General features: G+C 45.1%; 1 protein-coding gene across 2 annotated transcripts in view; it reads right to left on the bottom strand.

Annotated features, from left to right (window-relative positions):
- The window catches only part of TMEM178B (transmembrane protein 178B), a 280,209-nt gene that overhangs the window by 197,180 nt on the left and 57,711 nt on the right, over positions 1-25,318 (bottom strand). The gene's annotated exons all lie outside the window — the stretch shown is intronic.

Below are 25,318 nucleotides of genomic sequence, written 5' to 3' on the forward strand. Positions count from 1 at the left end.
CCAAATAAATTCTGGAATGGTCTCATTATGCACCTCAGTGGGTGCTGATGACTTACGTGGAAAAGTTACTTCCGTATTTATTTATTTTAAAAATTTACAAGGCCCCCCCCCCCATTCTTAGTAACTTCCAAGGTGGCTTATAAATTCAATATATGCTTAACAGGGGCTCAGCCATTTCAGCATTTTTGGGGGGGGCAGGGGGCATGAAATGAGAGAAAATGGGTCTCAGGAAACTTGATGGTGGTCCTCCCAATGGCCTAATTTTCCTTGTGTCATTTGTTTAGTTGTGTTGTGTGTTTTTATTTATTGGAATCCACCACCTAGTGCGCGATGAATCCAAACTGGTTATACCCCATCTGATCTGATTAGACTAATGCAGGGATCCGGGCAGGAGTTTGCTCTGGAATCTGCCCATCACCAGATTCTCACTCTTGCAAGAAGGAGGAAAAGGAGCTATAAAAGGGGTGGGGAGCCTAAGAAGCCACAAAACCTCAAAGTAGGCTAATAAGGATTGGGCAGACTCAAGCCACAGTATGATGAGTGTTGAGGCAGGTTGAGTAGAAAACTAGAAGAGTGGAATGGAGTATCCTGAAAGCAGTCGTGGCTGGCCGGCCAGCATGGGAACACTCCACAAGGCATCCTTTTGTTCCAAGTCACACTGGTTTCACATACCACCCGTGTCGGTGCCAAAGCTTGCCCAGAGGGGCAAAAGGCACTAAGAGCTAAAGGGGATGTGATGGGTAAAAGGATGTCTTCTTCCAGCGATGGCAGGCCAAATGGAACCTTGACCCTCCCAGAGGCTGGTGGGCAATGTTAATCGAGCCAACCTTGAGAGAGGGAATAAGAGACCGAGATCCTTCTGAATAATTCAGAGCCTTCGTTGTGTATGGCAGAGGAGTCCCTCCCGCGTGAGTAAGTGATAGGCTGCCATTGATTTCTCCTCCCTGCTGCCCCAAGTGAGAATCAAGTTTAAAATTCAAATAGTAAACAGAGACACTGAGGGCCATTTGAGTCAAGGCAGAAGTGATAACTAACGAAACGTTATCGATTTTATATATGTGTGTGCATGCTCCCGCGTGGGTGCGCACACGTATGGAAGAAGAGATAGATTCGCTCACTCCTGCACCACTGAGGGAGAGATCCAGGTTGGCTGTCATGCTCACGGTGTCGCACGTGTTCAGGCCCCATTACAGAGAGCTGTTGAATTAAACATCCGTCAATGTTTACCAAATGGGATGACTCTGCTCTGAAGTTGAATAGGAGAGACACACACAACAGATTTATCTTCATGGCCACCACTGCAAACAGGAAAGGAGTGTTTGGATAAATGTAGGCAGCAGATTATCAGAAATAAAATTGAAAAAAACCAGACAGAAACCTGACTTGCATCAACTAGCTGTGATTCCTGCATTGCAGGGGTTGGGTTAAATGAACCTTGTGGTCCCTTCCTATTCTACAATTCTATGATTATATGAACTAGGGCCTCGTCTGCACATTTAAAGAAGTGTAATACAGCTTTAAACGGTCATGACTTCTCCCAAAGAATCCTGGGAACTGTAGTTTCTTAAGGGTGCTGAGAGTTGTTAAGAGATCCTTATTCCCCTCTAAGAGCTACAATTCCCAGAATTCCCTTAACTCTGTTAAGCCACTCTGAGGATACTCATAACTACTCCGTGTCAGGCTTCAGGGAATCCGATCCTTCCCGCCGTGGCAGCCAAGAAGCAGATAAGCAAGGAAAGTATTTACCAAGTAATTCATTCACTATGCACAGAGAGGGACAAAGGAATGCAGTCTCCGTAAAATAATGGTGTTGCTCTGAGTAAAGTCCCACCCCCTCCATCTCTCCTATTCTACGTCACCCCTGTGTTGGCTAATCTGAGCTTTCTGTTCTACTACTCTCTATGCACACCAGGTCACAAGAGAGGAGGGATCAGGAATGCTTTCCAAAGGCTGTCAGCTGTCTCTCCCCTGGTGCTTCTTCTTCGTACTGTTCCTCTCCCAATATTTTCCAGCTTCTCCCTTCTGCAAACTGCTGTTCTAAATCTATACTATCCTCCTGCATTGCATGAGGTTTCACTAGATGACCCTTGGGGTACCTTCCAACTCCACAATTCTATGATTCTTACTTACAACCTGCCTAAAGGTTGGCCCTTGCTGACTGCTTGCTCCACTTCCATCTTGATACGATACAATAATCTTTATTGTCATTGTCCCATACAGAACAAGGAAATTGAAAAAAATCTACATCAGACATTCAAAAACCAACAAGCCTGCTATCCCAGCTATCCCAGCCTGGTTAACCCCCTAAAAACTCTGATACCCCATAATTGAATACAATATACTCCCACAGAGACTACCTTACACTGCGTTTAAAACCAAAATCACATTTGGATAGAAACAGTTTCTAAGGCGGCTAGTCCTAGCCTTTATAACCCTGTAACTTTTTCCAGAAGGCAGAAGCTGAAAGAGATCATATTCTGCACTATCTCTGCAGCTTTCTTATGACATCTGGAAGCATAGATTTGATCCAAGGTGGGAAGAGTGCACCCAATTATTCTCTCCACAGTCTTTACAACCCTGGACAGCATTGTTTTTTCCCTGACTGTGCAGCTCCCAAACCACACACACAGACCATAAGTTAATACACTCTCAACAGTACAATGGTAACATGCCATCAACAGGTCCTTTGAGAGATTGTTTTTCCAGAGGATTCTCAGAAAATATAACCTCTCCTGTGCTCTCTTCATCAGGTCTTTACTGTTTTCTCCCCAGCACAAGAGCTTTGCCCTCATAGAACTCAGCTCAGAGGAGCATGGGGACATATCTAGCATGGGTTGCTCTGCCTGTTATTTGCTCTGTTGCCACCTACTGTTCACCTCCCTGCTTTCCCCACATTCCCAATTGGCATCAGCCACCACTGGCTAGGATTTTTAAAATAATAGCAATAGAATTAATGCATCTTACACAGACCCAGCAATTTAAAAAGTCATAGCACAAGAGCATAAGGTGGCATTTTCGAATGCATTGAGGGGGGAATCATTATCCCATTTGAATTAATCCAATGAATCAATATTGGAATACAGTTTAAAATGATATGTTTAGACTTCAAAGGGCTCACTTTTGAACCCCCTTTGCAATTCTTCTCACCAAATAAACAGTAGCTTATATAAATTATCTTTATAATGCACGCCTTTTCAGGTCTTACCAGTAACCTTATAAAGTTCAAAGAGCTCATAAAAGTTGTGTGTGTTCCCTGAATACACCATGGCTGGTAAAGTTCAAACAACACTCTCCATAAATTGAAAATGTGCTGTTTCAAATGTCAGGGAACAGATCTGAAAGTGCATATTGCAAACATGAATTTCAAAATGTATGGATTATTTGCTTAAATTCCTTCTAAACCTGGGGAGAATGCTGGAGCTCTTGGCATATAGAGAGCACTGGGAATCATGTTTCTTTTTCCTCCTTAGATACATGAGAAGTGTTGTGTGCTGCATCAGACTATTTAATGGGCTTACAAGCTGAAGTGCCATTCTGTGTGCTAACAGTCAATTTCTTCTTTGATTGCCTATATTTATTTAGTCAATACACCACCATCCATGCACAAGAGAGAGAGAGATCCTTAGGTTTGAGGGAACACCAAGGTTTGCAGAACTACATAAAGAATCTTCAGAAAAGAGCCCAAGGGAATGGGGGTGAAGACCCAAAACAACCCAACAAGGATTAAGCATAGTTCAGTGGGCACAAACGTCTGTTGGACTGTGGGAGTAAACCAGAGCAAGGAGGAATTGAATGGAGTATCGTAAAAGAATATATGGCTGGCCAGCTAGCATTCTGAACTTTGCATGGCAAGGTCTATATGAAGCTGTTAAGAAAAGTCATCCAGAGATCTCAGACAACACCCAACTCTTGCTCTCTCTCCATGCCATTTGAGTCAGGAGAGGTCATGCAGTTGCTAGACCAGTGCCCAGAAGCAGCACTTCTCTGGATGAGGACCAAGAAACTGAATCCAGACAAGACAGAGGTATAGATGGTGGTTGTTCTCAAGCCTGGGAATTAGAAAGGCGGGTTGTGTTGAAACTACAGCTATAAACCCCGGGCACCAGATAACTTGAGGGACTGCTTCTCCCGTTACCTGTCACCCAGGATCTTAAGATCTGTGTAGGAAGTCCTGCTTATGGTCTGTTGACTACAGCGTACAACATAGTGATATTCTGACACAGGGCCTTCTTGGGTGTGGCACCTCCAATTGCAGAACTCCTTTCTGTTAGAAATTCAGTTGTCACCTGAGTTATCAGCATTCAGTTATCAGTCAGATACCTTCTTGTTCTGCCAGGCATTTGGAGAAGGATGAGCTGAGATATTTTCTGTCTCCCCGAAATCATCTGCTTCTCAATTGGGTTATAGCTCTGTTTTAATGTGTGGTGCATTGTATTATAGTAGCATGTTCCTTGAGGTCCCTTAGGGATGAAGGGTGGTTTAAAAATGTAATTAATAAATCCTTCCTTGCAGGTTTTAGATGTAACTTTTGTAATAACCAACAAGGAACTCTTTGTCTTAGTTTAGCTCTCCTAACTGAAGGGTCATTACTTACAATAAATGAAGAAACCTTCTTATAATCAGTTCTCCTGGGACTGTACCATTTCCTACTAGAAACTGGATATCATATGAGTCCCTAAATAAAATAAATAATAAATCACTGCACATGAAAAGCTAGCACATCATTGCAAAGGCAACCCTGGGATTTTTCTCCCTGACAAGCTATCCTTCCATGGGCTAGACATTTTCAGTGCAGGGAAGCATTCAACCATGTCACACACACACACACACACACACACACACACACACACACACCATATTACTTTTCTGTGCATGTAGTTCACCCCTTTTCTCATACGATGACTTCAACACACATGCTGGAAAGTAGTGTAGGAGGCAGTCTCTCAGGTAGGCTGAATGCTTTTGCCATGGGCTGTCTTTGAGCCCTGGGGCATGGTGGAATTGGCTATGGAGATACTAGGCACAGATCCTAACGCCATGTTGATAGTATTCCTGGTTTTATTTGCATTCCATTTGAGGGCATAATTAACTAGTTGGCGCAGGAGTGCCTAAAGAAAGAATTAGTAAATAAATTACAATGCGCTGACCGAGTGAAAGGGTAAAGGACTCCTTTCTATAAGCATCTCTGGCCATCCCTAACCTGGCATAGGCTGAAGAGAATGTAAAGTCTTAAATCAGATTACAGATTTTGGGGGAGGAAGAAGCCTGCTTGGAACTGTCCAAGGTCCTGTTATAGCAGTCTGATTGATTGATTGATTGATTGATTGATTGATTGATTGATTGATTGAATGATTGAATGATTTCTCGACGCAGTTCATACAATTGGCCAGGCTCTACCTATTTATTTTTAAAGACTGGCTCTGTTAAGGAACACCATGGTGCATTTGCAGCAGCACAACCGGGCACCTTAATCTACTACCCCATCTGTGATGGCCTGGGATTTGGATTCGGATGCTGAACCTGGGGAATCCCAGCCTGCACAGGATTCCCCACCTCCAGAACCAGCTGGGGCATGAGCCTGAAGGGTCTTCACCTGTGCTGGATCCTCAGGTGCAGGCACCAGCTGAGTCTGCTCTGGCTCCTGAGGGGATGGAGGACCCATTGCCTGCAGGTGCTCCACTCTCAGCCCCATCAGGGGAAGAGGAGGTTGCCTCTGGGTCTGGTAACCCTCCAGTCTCTCCTGAGCTGCAGAGGCTCAGGGCAGAGAGGCGGAGGGAACTAAGTTCCCACAGGAGGAGTGCTTGCCTCCAGGCCAGGAGAGGCGAGTCACCTGAGGTATCGGGGCTGCCCTGTGCCTTGGGGCAGATAAAAACCAGCCAACCTCAGTCCCAAGTTATGGAAGCAACTTCGTTGGTTGTCAGTTGCTGACCTCACCCGACTACCTGCCCTGCATCCAGCTTCAACTTCTTCAAACTGCCTCCATACTGCACCATTGACCGCGGACTGGACTCGGACCTCGCCTCTCGGTTAGCTCACGGGACCAGCACACCATCTGAACCAAAATGTGTCTCTTCCCTATCGGCCTCTACAGCCACAGCAGGCGCTGTAACTCTCCAACGATTTGACTTCACCCCAATGGGACACTTCTCCACAGTCTCCTGAGGAAGACAGGTGCCAGTGGTTCTCTTAAAATCAATGGAAACATCCACCTATGAGACTTAAATTAATTTAACAGTCAATTCCAAAAAAAAAACAGGGTTGTAATCGGAGTGGGGGGGAGGTTTGCTGTAGGGCCCTGACCACCCCCTAAAGATATCAGAGGGGTTCCCCAGTCTGAATGTTCAGCTGTCATTAAAAACTATTAGTATCTCACCAAAATCTCTTTCTAGCCTGAAAGTATTTCAGTCTATGTGGAAGGAAGGAAGGAAGGAAGGAAGGAAGGAAGGAAGGAAGGAAGGAAGGAAGGAAGGAAGGATTTACTTTGTGCTAATAAATCCACATTTTATTTAGTGTTTGCTTGTGATGGAGAGGAGGGGGTATATGCAACCCCCTTGAAATGTTTTACCGGCCAGATTTCATCTTGCAGATTAGCATGGGGTGTGGCAAAAAGACTGGCATGTAAATAAGCTGGGAGATAAATAATTATTACCCAGGCATTAAATTGGTATATAAATCATAAATTATAGGAGCTAGAGATGGAAAGAACCCATTTAGATCATACCGGGGTTTGGGTTTTTTAAAAAAGAAAGAAAGAAAAAGAAACAAAAAACATGGCAGTATACTCACCCGGGAAATGTGTAGCGCATCACTCTTGATTAGTCAAGAGACACAGAAGAACGCCCATCCTTCTCTCCATGTCTCTCCCCAGAGAGTGAGCCAGAAAGGCAGTGAGTTTGCAGCATGCATATTAATAAAGCTATATTTTGACTGGCTGAGTGATTTAAAGTGATTAGTGATGGTATGTTTTACCTGTCAACATTTCCACACTGCAACATGGAAGAGGGTTTGCTATTCCTCTAGTGCAGAGGTGGGCAATCTTTCCCCAGTGAGGGCCGCTTTCCCTTGGGGGTAATCTGTCAGGGGCCGCATGCCAGAGTTGGTGATGGACAGAATTAACTAATGCAGAATAAAGACTGCCCTGCCTCAATTTCCACTGACGTATAAGAATTCTCAGTCCTGTGCAGATCTACCTGGAGGCAAGCCCAGCTGGGCTTGATGAGGTTACCCTTAAATAAATATTTGAGTATTTTTTGTTTTCAGTAAAAGAGGTGAACAGAGCTGCTGTTTTGGAAAGCATGTGAAAACAATTCTTTTCTGACTTCAATATGCTAGAGACAGAGAGTAAAGCCTATATATTTGTTACCAAACAGCTGGAGGGGAACATCTTTCCACCGAGTGATACAACAGGGAGGCGGGGTATTAAAAACAATATATTTTATCAAATAAAACACAACTCCTTCCAATTGTTCTGAATTTACATGAAAAGAAGGGAAAACACTTTTGAAAGCCTGCAAAAATAAAGATGATCCAAATAGGGAGGAAAGAACTGTGATGGCATGGAGGCCTCAGCGGCACATAAAATGGAGAGGAGAAGTGACCACAGGTTACCCATTTGTTTTCTATAGGCTATCAGACATGGGAAAGAACAAGGGACACACTTATTTAACAACAATTAAACCCCTTCCCCTTTAAATCCCTAAGAGAATGATGCAGAAAAGGAAATTTTGTCCCTCCCAAGAGCATTTGAGGAGGTAAGAGAAACTATTTTAGGCAACTAAGAAGCATTTCAACAGATCCAAAGACTTGCTAATAAGTCATTCAATAATCCTCGGAACTGCAAAACTATGACCTGCATTTCAGGCAATACTGGGCACATCTAACAACACAAATTTTAACCTACACCACAGTTTTATGCCATTTATGCTGTTATTGTGCCTTCATGATGATTTGTGCTCATGGTGCTATGAGTGAGCGCAGTACTGCACCGACAATCCTGTATTCACCTGCAAAAGTTTTGAGGCAGGTTACACAGCCTCATTTCTAAGCAGTGCCTAGCTGTAACTTCCTACTGAAATCCCATAACTTTTCATACCAGAAATCTTCTGGTTTAATTTTGTCCCACTCCGGATAGCAATACAAGTAATGTAGCAGCTACTGGCAAAGTGTGGCAGGGCAACAAACAAAGTAGAATAAATCAACCACTAATGCAGTATTATTGTGTCAAGACGTGGTGCAGAACACTCTCACAATGAAACACCACTCTGGAGGGGCCCACAACTATCCAAATAATTGTGGGTTGTTGTTGTTGTTTTCTGTTTGAACGGGTGCTAGGAATTCTGAGATTTTTAAAATTTATTTGCAGTGTACACACTCAGCCTAACAAATATTCAGTAAATAAAAACAATTCCAAGAAAAATCATTTAAAAGTCTGCTAGAGCCAGCAGGTGCATATTTTGGCTTAGAAGTCAATTACATTGAGTTCTATGGAGGCTTACATACCCACCAGTCACTGGGTTTGGGATTGCAGCTCCAAACCGGCTCACTAGGAAGTAAATCCCATTGAATGCAATCAGACTGATTTCCAAGCATACCTGCCTGCATAGGATGGCATTGTACAAGAGTAAAAGGGAAGAAGTAGCAGCAGAGCTCTAGGCCATCTTTGCAGAACTGCGACAGGTTGGATTGAGACTCGGGCAGTTAAACAGGCTAGCTTGTTTGAAGGATTTCCATGGAAACTAAGTTCAAATTGCTTCATCTGGTTCCAACCCCAGTAAATGGAGCCCCCTGAGAAGAAGACATGATTACAGGCATATCTCAGGTTCAGTTCCAGTTGCATGTATAAGTTATTTTTACACTATATTATGGTCTATTAAGGTCCCCACTCCCTGGCTGCAGGGGTGGGAGGGGAAAAACCTGGCTCTAGCACTAGCCAGCCCCACTCCAATAGTCAGAAGAGGGGCAGTGGCAGCAGTGGTGGGTTGAGGCTTCCTTCCCCAGAAGCAGCCAGGCTGCCTACAGCTGCACCCACATCCTCGTAAGGAGCAAGATCTGGGAAGCGCAATAAAGCAACACACAGTTGCATGAGGTGTGCCTGTTGACATTTCCATTCCACTGTTGCGTGTCACATGTCTGTTTACATTCCAGCACAGCTTGCTGGGAACTTCCATTGTGTATAGCTTTTGCTTTTCCCGTTCCCTCTGAGACACGAGAAAGAAACGACATGTTTCTTTGTCCTGATTTATGATTAATAAATCTGTAGTTATAGTATGCTTCCACAAGCCTCACACCTATTCTGTGTGCGCAGTTCGCTCTGCTGATAGTGTGCCCTGGTTTTGAAGCCCGGGTCACTGATTTACGTCGGGGCAGAGGCCAATGGTCTTTGCAGCGCGAAGACTGGAAGGAGATGGCCCAGCTGGGGCTAGCCAGCTGGCCTCCCAGCCCTCTGCATGTCAACAGTGCCTGTATTAAGATCATGGGTCGGGGGAAAGGTAGGTTGGGGGGGGGGTGATCTACCATAGATGGCCAGAGTTTCTGACTCCTAAATGTTCAGTGATATGATGGTTTTATTTTCAATTTGTTTCCTCTTAAGCCCTACTTACGAGAGAAAAGAGAGAGGTGCCCCTTTGAATCTGAATCCCAAACAATGCCATGTGTTTCTAGAGCTCTACACAGAAAGAAAGCTATTCTTCCATACACCCCAGTTGTGTTTCTTTTGAATGAGGTAGGAGGAGACTTTTTGTGATGATGAATGCATTATTGACATATCTATACAGGTTAGGTAAAGGTAAAGTCCAGTCAAAGGTGGCAATGGGGTTGTGGTGCTCATCTCGCTTTCAGGCCGAGGGAGCCGGTGTTTGTCCACAGACAGCTTTCCGGGTCATGTGGCCAGCATGACTAAACCACTACTGGCACAATGGGACACCATGGTGGAAGCCAGAGCACACGGAAATGCTGTTTACCTTCCTGCCACAGCGGTACCTATTTATCTACTTGAATTGGTGTGCTTTTGAACTGCTAGGTTGGCAGGAGCTGGGACAGAGCAATGGGAGCTTACCCCATTGCGGGGATTCAAACCACCAACCTTCTGATCGGCAAGCCCAAGAGACTCCATGGTTTAGACCACAGCGCCACCTGGGTCCCTTCTATACAGGTTGAGCATAGCTAAAGAGACATAGCTTAACTCCACATTCACTGCTCCCCATCCGATTTTTAAGAAAACCGCCATCACCACCAGAGCCTATCAGAAAGCAGTTCAGCTCTCTTTCCTTTTCCCCCAGTCTCAGTTTGTGACAAGCTGTAGTTGCAATTCACACAGGAACAACTGGATGACCTGGAAGGGAGATTGGTCCTCTTTGGCCATATTGACAAACACCTTCCAGAGGTGCCTGCAGTTATTTAGTTTCCATGGCAATATATTGTCCCAAACCTTCATCACAAAAGGGGATACTTAACAGACAAGGCCATAACAAATAAACTGGCTTGACCAGTTTAGCAGCCCTCCTCTTCACCAGACCCCAGTTTTTCAATCACAGAATCACTGGGCAGGTGACAATAATTCAGGACCACCCCCCTTATTTCACTACCTTATTTAAGGTGATCCAGGAAGACTTGGCCATGGTGCCTTTTCCAAGGCTGCTTATTTTAGTAGGCTTTCCTTCCCTACCTTCTTGGTTCTGCCAATACTTGGTCAGCAGCAGAACTGGGCTTCTCCTTTGTGCTGATGCCCGTGTTGTAGTGGCAAATGAAAAGTGCAGGAGCTCATCCTGATGCCAAAATTGAAGGCAGCTGTGTTGATACATTCACAGGCACATGCGCACCCCCACACCCCCACAAACAGCAGGACGAAGCCTAATGCCCAATTTGTTACAATCAGCTGACAGTCATAGAATAGACACTTATAGAATGAATTCAGCCGAGCTCTAACAAAAGATCTTCAGCCAGCTGAAATGCACCCTTTAGCTTATAATTAGAAACGCAGGCAATCTTGCAGAGAAGTGCTGCCATTTAAAGCGCCAGCAAGCTGCCGTTCCCTTCTTTTTCACAGCAGACGGGGGCCACAAGAATCAAGCTGGGATGAATGACAGAGGGGGAAGGAGGGAGCCGCAATCTCTTCACACTGTCTCCTGTTAGTATCGGATTCAGCAGCAAAGAAATGTACAGGGCCACAGCCAAGGAAGCAATCTGCATCTACGCCCCCACCTCCTCCTCCTCAGATAAGCTTCATGTTTCACGGAGGACTTAGCTTCAGCAAATTTATTTATTGGTAAAAAATATCCCTTAGACTTTTGGGGGCTGTCCATGATTTATTTATATGAACCAAACAATCTCATGGCTGGCACATTCCTACTAAACATGATTTTATTTGGCAGCATTTATGAAATATTTGATAAGTTCTGTATAAATATCCACCTTGTATCCCATTATGAACAATTGATTAATTAATTAATTAATTAGATGTATATACCAACATTCATCCGAAAATCTCAGGGCAGCTCACAAGATAAAAAATACAGGATAAAAGCACAAAATAAATAGTTAAAACGAAAACAAAACAATAAGCCTCTTCCCACAAAAAAACATTTAAAGGGCCATAGAATGTTAATCAGCCAAGGGCAGTGCTTTTTTTTTCTTTAAAAAATGTTTAGGGGTACTCTCATTTTCCTACTCATATTGAAATACTGCTCCTCAATAAGGCCAAACTCCAAACTTAGATTCACAAAATGTTTAGGGGTATCTGTACCCCTGCGTCCCCCCCCCCAGAAAAAAGCATTAGCCAAAGGCATATATGAATCAGCCCAAAAGAGACATATTTTATACACACACACTCCATGGAATAAAAATACAGTTAATTGATTAATTAGAAACCTGATCAAGGACAAGGAAAGAGGAGCCCATTATCGTTTGCCATGTTTATAATCCATACTTACTTTGCACGGTCTTTGATTTCCTCTATGCTAACCCATCACGTTGTGGGACGCGGGTGGAGCTGTGGTCTAAACTACAGAGCCTAGGGCTTGCTGATCAGAAGGTTGGCGGTTCGAATCCCCGCAACGGGGTGAGCTCCCATTGTTCAGTCCCAGCTCCTGCCAACCTAGCAGTTCGAAAGCATGTCAAAGTGCAAGTAGATAAATAGGTACCACTCCAGCGGGAAGGTAAACGGCGTTTCCATGCGCTGCTCTGGTTCGCCAGAAGCGGCTTAGTCATGCTGGCCACATGACCTGGAAGCTGTCTGCGGACGAACGCCAGCTCCCTCGGCCTATAGAGCGAGATGACCCCAGAGTCATCCACGACCAGACCTAACTGTCAGGAGTACCTTTACCTTTAACCCATCACAAACAATAGGGATGCATGGGTTACATCTGGTGAAGTCATCCTGTTAGCGCAAAGACTTCCCCTTGAGCAACAGAACTTCCCTTCCCTCTCCTTGTTCCCTAAATCTGACCTGGATAATTGCAGTACCCCAAAAACAGACCTGAGTGATGCATGGGTGAAGGAGAAATAGAGGGGACAGTGTGAGCAGAAGTTCTTGCACTAAATGCAATGCCATCATCGAATATAACCTCCTTATCATTTTATTCACTTGCCAGAACAAGGAAAGTCAAGCAATCCCCCTGGTGCTCTGGCTGATGGCATCATTGCTCTTGCTCTAGAGGGGGGGGGGAATGGCCCAGTCCTGGAGCTGCACTCGCATTCTGTTACACCAATGATCAATGCTCCACCCTTCTATTCTGCATTTTCCCTTCCTTCTTTCCTTCTCACAGGCTATGCAGCCCTTATCCCTTTCGAGGCAACCGTGGAGTCTTTGTGCAGATGGCCTTAATGTTGCACAGCGCAGGCTGTGATGGATTCCGACACGAAACAGAAGCAGCTGCTTTCCTGGCAAAACATGCCAAACAGAACAGCTCCTTTGCCCCCAACAATAGAATTGGCCACAACCAAACACGCTGCGTGCGTGTTGTCAGTGTGTCAGCGGCAACAGCTATCATGGCGGGGGAAGAAGTGTGCAAACAGGGGAAGAAGCGGCGCCAGAAACATTTCCAAATTAATTGGGGAGAGAGGAGGGAGGTATATATTCAAATTCCTTTCCAAGAAGCGTCAACTCCTGGATTGCAAGTCTGCACTCTCTAAGGCAGCCTGGTGACACGCATCCCTACCCAAGCCACGAACAGAAGAGGAAGATCAGTTTCCATAGCAATTCCACAGTCGCTCTGCGCCCAGATGTAACATGTGCCTTGAGTTATGGGACACAAAAACACAGCTGCTCATCCATCACTGCTAATAGGAAAAGGCTGAGATGGCAGCAGCGAGTCCTAGAGGAGAACAAATCATTTGCTACCTTTTGCCATCTTGGTCTAGCAGGCAGTTTAAGGCTGAAAGACAAGGCTTCAAGGTATAGTGAAAAAGAAAGAAAGAAAGAAAGAAAGAAAGAAAGAAAGAAAGAAAGAAAGAAAGAAAGAAAGAAAAAGAAAGAAAGAAAGAAAGAAAGAGGGGGCAGGACTAGTGTTGCATGAGAAGTAGGAAGAGTCCTTATCTGGGGGATATTCTGTACACCAGGGAAAGCTGTGGCTCTTCAGGTACTATTGGACTACAGCTCCCATCATCCCTGACCACTAGCCAGGCTGGCTGAGGCTGTTGGGAGTTGAGTCCAACATCACTTGAAAAGCCATCAACAGTTAATACATACATGCAGACATCATAGTTAAAACCTTGCTCAAGGCGGCTTACAACATGAAACAAACAACACCATGATTACAAGCATAACAAACTCTTAGGACCTAAGGGGGTGGCAATCTTGCTTATGCAAACTTACCTTATGGTCCAAGTCATCAAATCATATTTTAAAACAAACTTGCACCCATTGATGTATAACTGACTAGCGTATTACGAACATTAATGACAGGTACCAATAAACCCACCCAGTTTCTCTTTTTCCCTTTCAGACAAACCTAATTATTCATTTTTGCCATCAATATGCATTCCTTTTTATTTTTTAAACAGCCATTCTTTTAACAACTGGCACTTTCATTTTTCTCCATGATTCTGCCTGTGTCGTTCTTGCAGATGCAAACATGCAAGAGATCAACGTATTAATAACAATATCACTAATTAGTCACTTTACTCACAAAACTGACTCAAAGCAACTTACAAGCACACTTACCTCTGTTTGGTATTCTAACATCAGTACATATCAAGAAAAATAACACTGGGGCTGCATTCAGACAGCATTTCATTCCCTCTTCCTCACATTTCCTTACCAGTTTTTGTTTGTTTGTTTGTTTTTTGTATCTTATGTGACCTTTCACACAACCTTAAATCCACTTTCTGGAAATCTAGCGAGATCTAGCAGAGGTTTAATGCTTGTTTCTGTGTTAGTTGTTCCCTTTTTAAAATAATAATAATAATAATAATAATAATAATAATAATAATAATAATAAATAAATAAATAAATAAATAAATTTTATTTATACCCCGGCCTTCCCAGCCAAGGCTGGGCTCAGGGCGGCTAACAACCAATAATAAAAACAAGTTGATAAATAAATCTATTTGCCAACATGGAGACCCATAATATTGCAGTTTTGCTCATGTAATGAAATTTTGGGCGGTATTTTAGTGCATCGCACAGTGAATCATGGGAGAACAGAAGCATGCATGCCTAGAAATGTTGGGGGACCAGTGATGTGCCCCATGATGTTCATTGTTGTGTCACACCACATCCACTGGCGTGAATGAAATTTAGTGTGACATGCTGCTATATTGATTTTTTAAAAGCCATAGTTATTATGGAAGCCACTGCAATGCAAAAGGAACATTAGAAACCAGGAAAAGAGTGCTTTCATTATAACCAATAAAACAAATGCCACAAAACCCATGTCTGGATGCAGCCATAATCTAGTTTTAGATGTTGCATCCTAAAAGCATCTCCCTTAGAGCAGTCAAAGTAAAAATAAAAAATAAAAAGTTGTCCAGTAGCACCTTATAGACCAACTAAGTTTGTTCTGGTATAAGCTTTCGTGTGCATGCACACTTCTTCAGATACACCTAAGAGCATTTACCCTTTCTCAACACCTTTTAGCGAAAATAAAAAAATTCCTTCCTGTAGCACCTTAAAGACCAACTAAGTTAGTTCTTGGTATAAGCTTTCGTGCGCATGCACACGAAAGCTTATACCAAGAACTAACTTAGTTGGTCTTTAAGGTGCTACAGGAAGGAATTTTTTTATTTTGACTATGGCAGACCAACACGGCTACCTATCTGTAACTGGAACCTTTTAGCGAGTAAGTCTTTCCACTATAGAAATATTTTGATGTAAATCTTCCTTAACCAACACTTACCAAACATGGTTAACATTTTGGAGAACAGGAAGAGAGAGCAAATACATCGAGCTGGAGACACTGCTATATACTTAAAAGATTTAGGACATAGGCCCATAACATACATTTGCATAAAATATGTATATCCTAATTTATATGTATAGATGCAAATTTAAATCAACGTTCACAGATGGGGGAAATAAAGTCAGACTCTTTCTACAGGGTTTATTCATAGCTATGGGGTTCCAACTGGGTTGGTGGGAGGAATTTAATTCAGTTTGTGTTTAAAGGTGAGCCAACCTGATTCAGAAGAATTACCTGAACCAAAACACAGCCCTCGTTAGAAATTGGCTCTTCTCTGAATTTTGCAATGCAGTACTTCAACGAAGTAATATGTATAAGTATGCATATACTAGCATACAAGATGCATATATTTGTGAAAATAACGTGCAAAAATGCATTATATGTGGGGAAATTGTTCTGCAAAAATGTTTATGTTAGCCAAAACTGCATACAGCAATGTGTGCATTGGGGGACGGAGATGCAGTAAAAGGCTGATGAGTTGTCATGTGGAGTTAAAAAATAAATAAATCACAAACTGATGTGGAAATGTGAAGAACCAAATTTAAGATTAGAAAAATTGACATATTTGCCCATCCCTAAGAACCAATAGGATTTTCTGGGTTTCCGGCTACATCCAGAGTCAATGGGGATACCTCCTCGCTGCCCTCCATGGACAGCAAGCAGGTTCAGGCAGGGGAAAGCCAGGATTTACGAGGCAAAAATCCTGCCAATGTTCCCCAGTGGGGTCTGGGGAGCTCACTGCATCCTGCTGTGCCACACAAGCCTGTGTCTGCTAACTTGAAAGGCAGAGCAGGTGCAACCTGGAGTGTGTCCCTGCCATGGACGTGCTTCTGTCTCTGGCATGATTTGTGGTTGGTTCCTCCATAATTCGGACAATTGGCATTAATCAAGAGGCGCTCCTGGACCAACATATGCTAATGGGCTGCAATCACTCAGCTGCTGAAAGGACTGGGCTTGGCTCTTTGAAGGTATCTAAATGTTTTCTTTGAAGCTGGAGAATCTTTACAACAGCTGGGAAAGGAAGGGGGAGAACAAGGTGCTTTGTGCTTTCTTATGGCTTTCAAATGGTCTCCTTTTTTCCTGTCCTCCCCTGCATAATGAAAAGGACATGTGTAGCCACTGCTATGCTATTCTGTTTGTTACTTTGGAAAAGAAGGGGGAGGCTTTTGATTTATGCACAACAAGGTTTTACTACGCCCTCCCCCCTCGACCGAGGCTGAATGGACTTTATTTGAAATGATTCCTGGACTGCTGTTGGAGGAAGGCAGTGTGGGTGGGGAAGAATGAACTGCTTGCATACAGCTGTGGTAAAGAGGCTGAATTTGAGGAAAAACGTTTGCTTTAAACTGTGTAGCGAGGAAGAACTCCAGAGCAGAATTTTAATGGTGGAGTTTGGATATGCACTCAGTTATGTGTGGCTGCAACTTGTACACAAGTCCGTAAACAGTGGAAGAAATGGAATGAGACCTTGTACTATCCAAATAAACACTGCAAAGAACTGAAAAATGGAAGATAGTAATTAACTTTCCCAGCACACCAGGTCTGGAACAACAATGTATATGAAGGACTACACGCGTGAAATGGATTGCTTATTTACAAGATGAAATGGAGGTGCTGTTTGTAAGGTGAAAAAACTGGCCAGCTGGAAGAATGGTTTAATGGCAAGTGAAGGATGTCAACTGGACTCCAAAGAAGAAATGATGTGGCTATGCAAGGAAATGATGGAACAGGAGTAGGAAACCTGATTTTAAGAAATTGTATTAAATTAAATTGATTTGGTTTGATTTGTAATAATTTGGAAAATTAATAAAAAATAATTTGAAAGGGTAAAAAGAACCAATAGAATTTTCTGCTCCCAGTACACTGGAGGTAGACTGGAGCCTTCATGGATTAACATGGCGAGTGGCTGAAATCCCACTGGCACCTAGCTTTGCAGCACGCCCAGCTACCGTGTGTGTGTGTGTGTGTGTGTGTGTGTGTGTGTGTGTTTTAAAAGGTGTGAATCATAGGATTAAAGGGTTGGAAGGGGTCTTGAGGGTCATCTAGTTCAACCACCTACAATGCAGGAATCTCAACTAAAGCATCCATGACAGATGACCATCCAACTTCTGCTTAGAAACCTCCAAGGAGGTGGAAGGAGTTCTGGGGCATAACCCCTGGACCACCCCTCAAACAAGTCCAATTGCATACAATATTGCCTTATATCAGGCCAGTCTATTTGTCCATCTAACCCAGTACTGTCTACCCTGACTGGCAGGAGCTCTCAACAATCTCTTGCAGAGGCATTCCCCACCATTAAGCTACCTAAACCTTTGAACTGGAGCTGTTGGGACTTAATTCTGGGGACACCCTGCAGGCAAAAGCATGTACATATCTGCGCCTGAGCTCCAGTCCCACTCCTTTGACATACCAGAAATATCTGCGCATTTTGCAAGTTGCACGGACTCCGCGAAGCAGGGAATTGTACATCAGACCTAGTATAAGCACTCTGGGCTGTAGAGATACCAGGTTTAATTCAGCCACACCCTCTATCCAGAACAAAGGAAGGCTCAATTGTATTCAGGCCCTGGGAATCTTTAGGAAGTCCTGATCAACCTGCCCTGGTGGTAGAAGCAGTTCTGCTTACCTATCTGGGGGTAGGTGGGACGTGCACTAGAGGCCCCCTCTCCCTCCTCTCATTGCCATCAGCAACCTGTTAGCAGGCCAAGGCAAGCTCTGTTGCTGCAGAGGTGACAGGAACAATTTGATTCCTATCTCATCTTCAGCTGAACCAATCTCCGCCTCGCTTGGGGAAAGAAAGCAATCAGGATGGCAATTCAGAGAAGAGCTACGACACTGGCCGAAGGAGCCAAGATGTTTTGAGAGAGAAGGGGTGTTTGTGATAAGCAAGAGCCGAGAGGTGATAAAATGCCCATTGCTGTTCCTCCCACCAGCACTTTCCCTGCATAACCATGAATTCAGGATAGAAACATCAAGAATACCTTCAAGAAATGGACCATAAGGCTTTGATTTCCATGCCACACAGCCAGGATAATTGGAGGAACTCACTCTATGGCTTCTCCTCACCCCAGATTTATCCCACATTCTAGGAGAGGAAATACTGGCATGGGGTGGTGACTTCAGGTGACTGATGGGTGGGAGGTTTCATCTCCAGTCAAAGAATATGACCTTTGGCTGGAAAAGGTTCCTGGCTCCTGGTTTAAGAGAAGCAAGACTTTAATAAAGCAACCACCACTTCCAATTGCCACAGTTGAGACCCTACCTGCCCGCAGACTGTCTCGCCGGAGTGGTACATGCTCTAGTTATCTCCCGCTTGGACTGCTGCAATGCACACTCTACATGGGGCCACCTTTGAAGGTGACCTGGAAACTACAACTAATCCAGAATGCGGCAGCTAGATTGGTGACTGGGAGTAGCAGCCGAGACCATATAGCACCAGTCCTGAAAGACCTACAATGGCTCCCAGTATGTTTCCAAGCACAATTCAAAGTGTTGGTGCTGACCTTTAAAGCCCTAAATGGCTCCACCCCCATCGTTCAGCTGAGGTCCAGCTCCAAGGGCCTTCTGGTGGTTCCCTCACTGCAAGAAGTGAGGTTACAGGGAACCAGGCAACTATCTGACCTTTAGAAGACATCTGAAGGCAGTCCTGTTTAGGGAAGTTTTTAATGTTTGATGTTTTACCGTGTTTTTCATATTCTGCTGGGAGCTGGCAGGGTGGGGAAACCCAGCCAGATGGGCAGGGTATAAATAATAATATGTTGTTGCTGCTGTTGTTGTTGTTGTTAACTATGGATAGTTTCAGGATAGGCCCACATAGACTAAGCCAACCCACCACTTTTCCATGAGAGGCCCAAGAGCTATCAACGGCTACTAGCCATGATGATTGTTCTTCCTACACATGGTGCCTCTGAATATTAGTTGCTTGGGATCATAGGTGGGAAGAGTGCTAATGCACTCAAGTCCTGCATGAAAGTTTACCAAAGGCATCTGCTCAGGCATTATGGGAACAGGACGCAGGACTAAACGGGCAACTGGTCTGAACAAGAATGCTCAACTTATGTCCATATGTACCCATCACATTTTTCAGTGCTGCCTGCTCCCATTGGGAAATGCAAAGCTACAAACACGGGCATCCAATAACAAACCAACATTTCTATCTCTCTCTCACACACACACCCATCTTCTCTGCTGCCTTGGGCTGTTCTTCCTCACTCCTTCAGGCACGTTCATTCCCCATCCCATCATCAAAGCTTAAGGCATTTTGAGCCTGCCCTGCGAGGAGCTGGTTTGGGACATGGAAATTCGGAAATGGAGATTTGGCACCCCACAGTGCTCGGCTGTTCGTTTGCTTTTTGAAAAAATTATGTCAGGTACTGTACTTGTGAAGAATTCAGAAATAACAACGGGGGGGGGGTTGGGGGAAGGGGTGTTTACAGGTTGTTTTTTTTTTTTTTTTGCCAAACATGGCTTTTCTTTCCAACACTGTTTAGCTGCACTGTAATTATCATTTAGGGGGGAAATTATATGGCAGTAAGGGCTAAAGTAGTGAACAATATACTGATTATTTACAGCAGTGGGAGGGTTGGTGGGGTGGAAGCACTCACCTGACCTCCCAGCAGCTGGGCCATTGCTGTTTACTGGGAGGGGGAGGGCATGGCAAGAAGAACAGTGTAGTGCAAACAGAGCCAGCAGGAGTGCTGGATTGGCTCCACTGATGCATTTGCTGCAAACCAAATTCACCCGCCCCTCCGGCTTCCTGGTAAGCAGCAGCAAATCACCTGCCAGGAGGTCAGGGAAGGACCTCCAGCCCCCCAAGACATCTGCTGCTGATTATTTGTTAATGTAAGCACCTGGTAGGCAAGGCTTGCCAGCACATCTTTTTAATAAGACTAAAAAGAGACAGGATACATTTCAGTTTCGTTTTGCAAAGTGTTGGTCCTCCTTTGCTGTGAGCTGCAGAATCAGATACAGCTATTTCATGATTCTCACCAGCCAGGAGGCTGCCAGTCCTTGCTTGGGGAGAAAGAAACCAGGAGTGCTGGTTCACATGTAACACTAAGCCAGCCGTGTGCTCTTTCCAACCATCAGACAGAGTGCAGACGGATGCAGGAGAGGAGCAAAGAGGGGACTTCTGAGCAGCCTGCGCCAATGTGATGCTCATTTGTATTAAACTGTGGTTTAATGTTACTGTACTTGCAAGCCAACTCACTGAGACATTCTTCTGAGAAAACATGCTTAGGATCATTGTAGTGGGAAAACGCAGCCTATATCATGCTGCATGGCTGTACAGTGGTACCTCAGGTTACATACGCTTCAGGTTACATACGCTTCAGGTTACAGACTCTGCTAACCCAGAAATAGTGCTTCAGGTTAAGAACTTTGCTTCAGGATGAGAACAGAAATCATGCTCAGGCAGCAGCGGGAGGCCCCATTAGCTAAAGTGGTGCTTCAGGTTAAGAACAGTTTCAGGTTAAGTACGGACCTCTGGAACGAATTAAGTACTTAACCTGAGGTACCACTGTAATCCTATGCATGTTCAGGCTATGTACACATTACTAGCTTAAAATAGTGTTTTTACTGTTTTTCAAGTTGAATTTGCATAGTGTTGTATGGTGTTTGCATGGTTTGGTTTTCTCATCCCTGCAATGACTCCCAGCTCTGCACCCCACCCACCGCTCTATTGCAGACACATCACAGAGTTGAAATAACGTCTCCTTATCACTTCTAGGTTCTCCTTTGAAACACACACACACACACAGAGAGAGAGAGAGAGAGAGAGAGAGAGAGAGAGAGAGCTTCCCACCATTGTCACTTTTTGAAAAGCAATCTATAATTTATTCTGGCTCTCAGTGGCTGGCGCAATTGATGCACGCTTGCACAGAGAAGGAGAGGAGTGTGGTTAGTAAGAAAAGTGTGGAGAAAGGAGAGGGGGCTGCTAGTGTGTTCTGGGCTCTGAATTGCTCAGACTATCTTGATTCTTTACCTCTTTGCTGCACTCTCAGCTCCCTTTCCCCTCCATGGCTCCCACCTGGAGACAGTTCACAGCTTTATTTCTCTCAGTGATGGCACTTTAAATAATCAAAGTGAGTGTGAAGAACAGGTCCTTCTCGCTTGCAGAGACTGATAAGCAGAGATGAGCATGGATCTCAATCTCTCTCTCTCTCTCTTCTCTATCTATCTATCTATCTATTTCTCCATGCAATATTCTGCCCTTGGGAGGAAAGGAGGAGTTAACTTTATCTTAATTTTCATTAGTTTCATCCAAGTTGGCTTTAAACTGACAGGGCAGGGAACAAGTGCGGTGCAAAGAGTACACCAATGGTATGCATCCAACCTACTTGTGAGATTTTCAGCAGAAGCAGGGGGAGGATACTTTTGCAATGCAAATTGTGATATCTACATCTCATTGAATATTTGATTCACTTTACATATTTCTCTGCTTTTAAAATTATCTGCTTCAGTCAGCGATCTACTGAACACCGAAACAACAACGACAGCCAACAAATGCCTGTCTGCCCTCTTGTCCTCTTGTCTCCTTGCATTGATAACTCCAGGAACTAATGTGCTTCCTTAACTCGACCCATCAGAATTACTACAGGGAGTTCACATACATGCGCACATATCACATATTGAAAGGGGATATATAGGGATGGCAGGAGGAAGCCAGCTAGACCAGTGTTTCCCAACCTTTTTTGGGCAAAGGCACACTTGTTTCATGGAAAAAATCTCGAGGCACACCACCATGCCAGATGGGGAAAGGTCACTTTTTACTTATGTTAAAAAAAAATAAAAAAATAGTAACAGCATAGAAGGTAGAGAAGGTAGGACTCGAACCAGTGGATTCACGTTACAATAAAGATTTTGACTAAACATGGGAAAGAACTTTCTGCTGGTAAGGGCTGTTCAACAGGGGAATGGTCTCCCTCGGGAGGTTTTTCCCTTCTTGGAGGTTTTTAAGCAGAGGTGGGATGTCTGTCTGCCATGGATGCTATGGCTGAGATTCCTGCACTGCAGGGGTTGTACAGTACTGGATAGCCCTGGGGATCCCTTCCAACTCTACGATTCTATTAGGATCCCTTTTATAAAAGAGAGAACTTTAATGGCACGGCCATTATTTATTTCGGCTTCTCCCAACGGGGCCACGAAGGATCAGAAAAGCTGAAGAAGAGACCCTTCCTCAGAGGAGGCGGGAGACCACCGGACCCGCCGAGGAGGGGAATCCGGCCGCCTTTCCCTCCAGAGCTTCGCCTTTTGCCCCGGCCAAGTTGCGCCGAGGGCACCTTGCGGGCTCTGCGTGGCTTCAGGCGGAGCCTAGGAGCCACTTCCCAGCCTGGAGGGCAGGCTGTGCGCGGACCCCGCCACTCTCGGGGCGCGATCCAGACCCGGCTGCCTTCCACGGCCAGCAGAGGTAGGCCGCCGGCTTCTAACCCGGCGGAACTGGGGCGTCCCGGGCGCAGCACCGCGCTCCCCGCTCCTCCCGCCCCGCCCCCTTCTCCCGGGTGCCCCCTCCCTCCTTTGTTCTCCGGAGCCCCGCCTCCCCCTCTGCCCCAGCTCGCCTATTGGCTCACGCAGCCGCCACTCAGGTGGGGGCCCGCTTTGGCCCCGCTCCCCGGCCGCCGAGAGAGAGTGGGAGCGTGCGGGGCTGGGCTGGGCGGCCGGGCGTCTCCTTCCCTGCGCTGCTTCGGCCGTGTCTGCAGCCGCCGCGGGACCAGGCAGGAGGCCAGTCATGCCCAGACACTGCCAGCCGCTCGGAAGGAGCCGTCGCTCTGCCGGGCAGCGCCTGCCTGCGCGCCCCTCGCTCCCTGCGCCGAGGATGGCGGGGGCGCCGGGCGCAAGGCAGCGCCGGGGCTGCTGGGCAAGCGGCAGATGCTGATGCAGTTTGGGGAATTCCTGTCACAGGGAGCAAGGCAGAAGCGGATGACGGGGCACGTTCCCCGGGGGAGCGGGGCCGGAGGATTAGCCCGACTCGCCCGCCTCCCTCCCACGGCACACTAGGCAACGTCCGGCGGCACACTAGTGTGCCGCGGAACACCGGTTGGGAAACACTGAGCTAGACAATGCCCACATAATCACAGCCCACTACCAGCCATGTATTAGATGGGCTTGTGAAAGGGTCCTCAATGCATAGCTTGCCCAGATGTCGGGGTCTTTTACACAAGGTTGAATTCTAATTGGGCCACAATCCCCCCTCACATGGATACATTCCTATACATGTTGTGCCCTTTGCTAAGGATACTGACTATACAACTAGATGGCAAGTGGGACTTGCCAATACAATCCCTCCCCTGTGTTTTTAGTGTATGACTGCAGCTCCGCACCTGGGAAAAGTTTTCATCTTGAAGCAAGCCTACAAAAGTGTGCTTCACTCTAAGCTTTAGAGAAGCAACTCCTGATTAGCCTGGAATGAGGAAGACCATACAGACCAGCTTTCTGAAACCTGGTGCCATCCAATTGTTTTTATTCCCATCAGCCCCAACCAGCATGGCCAATACTCGGGGATGGTGGGAGTTGTTGTCCAAACCACATGGAGGGACGCAAGGTGAGGAAGACTGGTATATACATATACCTTAACGAGGATGAGGAATCTGTGGTCCTCCAGAGATGGTTGGACTACATCTCCCATCATCCCTGACCATCAGCCATGATGGTAGGGAATGATGAAGGTTAGGGTCCCAGCAACATCTGGAAGAGTTCTTATTCCTGATACAGAATAGGTTTCCTGCAATGATTTCATTTGTTTATGAAAACTTTCTCCAGGCTCTATTGTGTCCCTGTGAGAGGGAGAAAGCACCAGCTAAAAACAACACAGAGCACTTATTTCCTCAATAAGCAGGTGACAGTACCTTCAGCTTTTGTGCGTGCACTTCCACAGTGACTTCTTGCTCTTACAAGGATGGCCTGGCAGTGGCTTCTTGCATCTATTCAATCCTACTGGGACTTTGCATCAGTAGCCTTGCTTTTCAAAAACTGCTTTCTGATACTGTGCCACCATGGAGCCATGAGAAAACAGGCTTCTTGACTCTGACATGAAATGCCCTCTTCCCATTCCCCACCCAGAGTGCCACAAGGGGGAGAAAGTAATCTCTAATGGCAGCCATGTATCTCAAGGCGACTCTTTCCCTGTCATGGTCACTAGCTTCAGAGGTTGTTTGATGCCCATTGGCTGTAGCGGAGATCAGATAGGCTTCTGGTGGCCTTCTTTGCACTGCCCCAGGCAAGGAAATGGGAAGAGCTAGCTTGAGTAGCAGGGTGGGGAAGACTTAAGAGGAAAGGCCTTTGGCTTGATGAGCGTTGGATGGAGCAACCAAGATGATACTCCTGCTCAGGATGTCAATTATGGACTAGGAATGGATGAATCTGTCAATTTAGGCTTTTCTCTGGTTCTCACATTGACAGTTCACCCAGCAGCCGGGGATTTATTTCTTTTAAATCTACCTGAAAATCCATACAGATTTCTGTGCATATTTCTCTTAATATATAAAAAAATGTATGCAATTTGCCCTAATCTATGCATTTTGTCAAGCAATTTCCCCATTAATATTAATTATATTGGATTTATTGTTGTTTGTTGTTGTTGCTTATATACCACCTTTCATTCTGAAGATGTCCAGGATGGCGAACAACATAATTACAAGAACAGGACTGGACACAATATTTTAAAACTTTTTTTTTAAGCAGCACAGTATAATATTACAGCACAATAATAATGTTGTTAGGACCCAGGGCAAAGAAATCATGATCCAAAAGCGCAGGCAGGATGCGAGGGGAATAGGGGGGTTGCACATTTTTGAATGCATATTATTATTATTATTATTATTATTATTATTATTATTATTATTATTATTTAATTTTGCAAAGTTAAAAACACTTTACACTTTCCCCCTGGTTACATGCATTGTTGAATGTATTTGGGAAAGTGTGTC

Source organism: Podarcis bocagei (assembly GCF_964188305.1).
Source record: "Podarcis bocagei genome assembly, chromosome: 10".
In the NCBI taxonomy this organism is placed as follows: domain Eukaryota; kingdom Metazoa; phylum Chordata; class Lepidosauria; order Squamata; family Lacertidae; genus Podarcis; species Podarcis bocagei.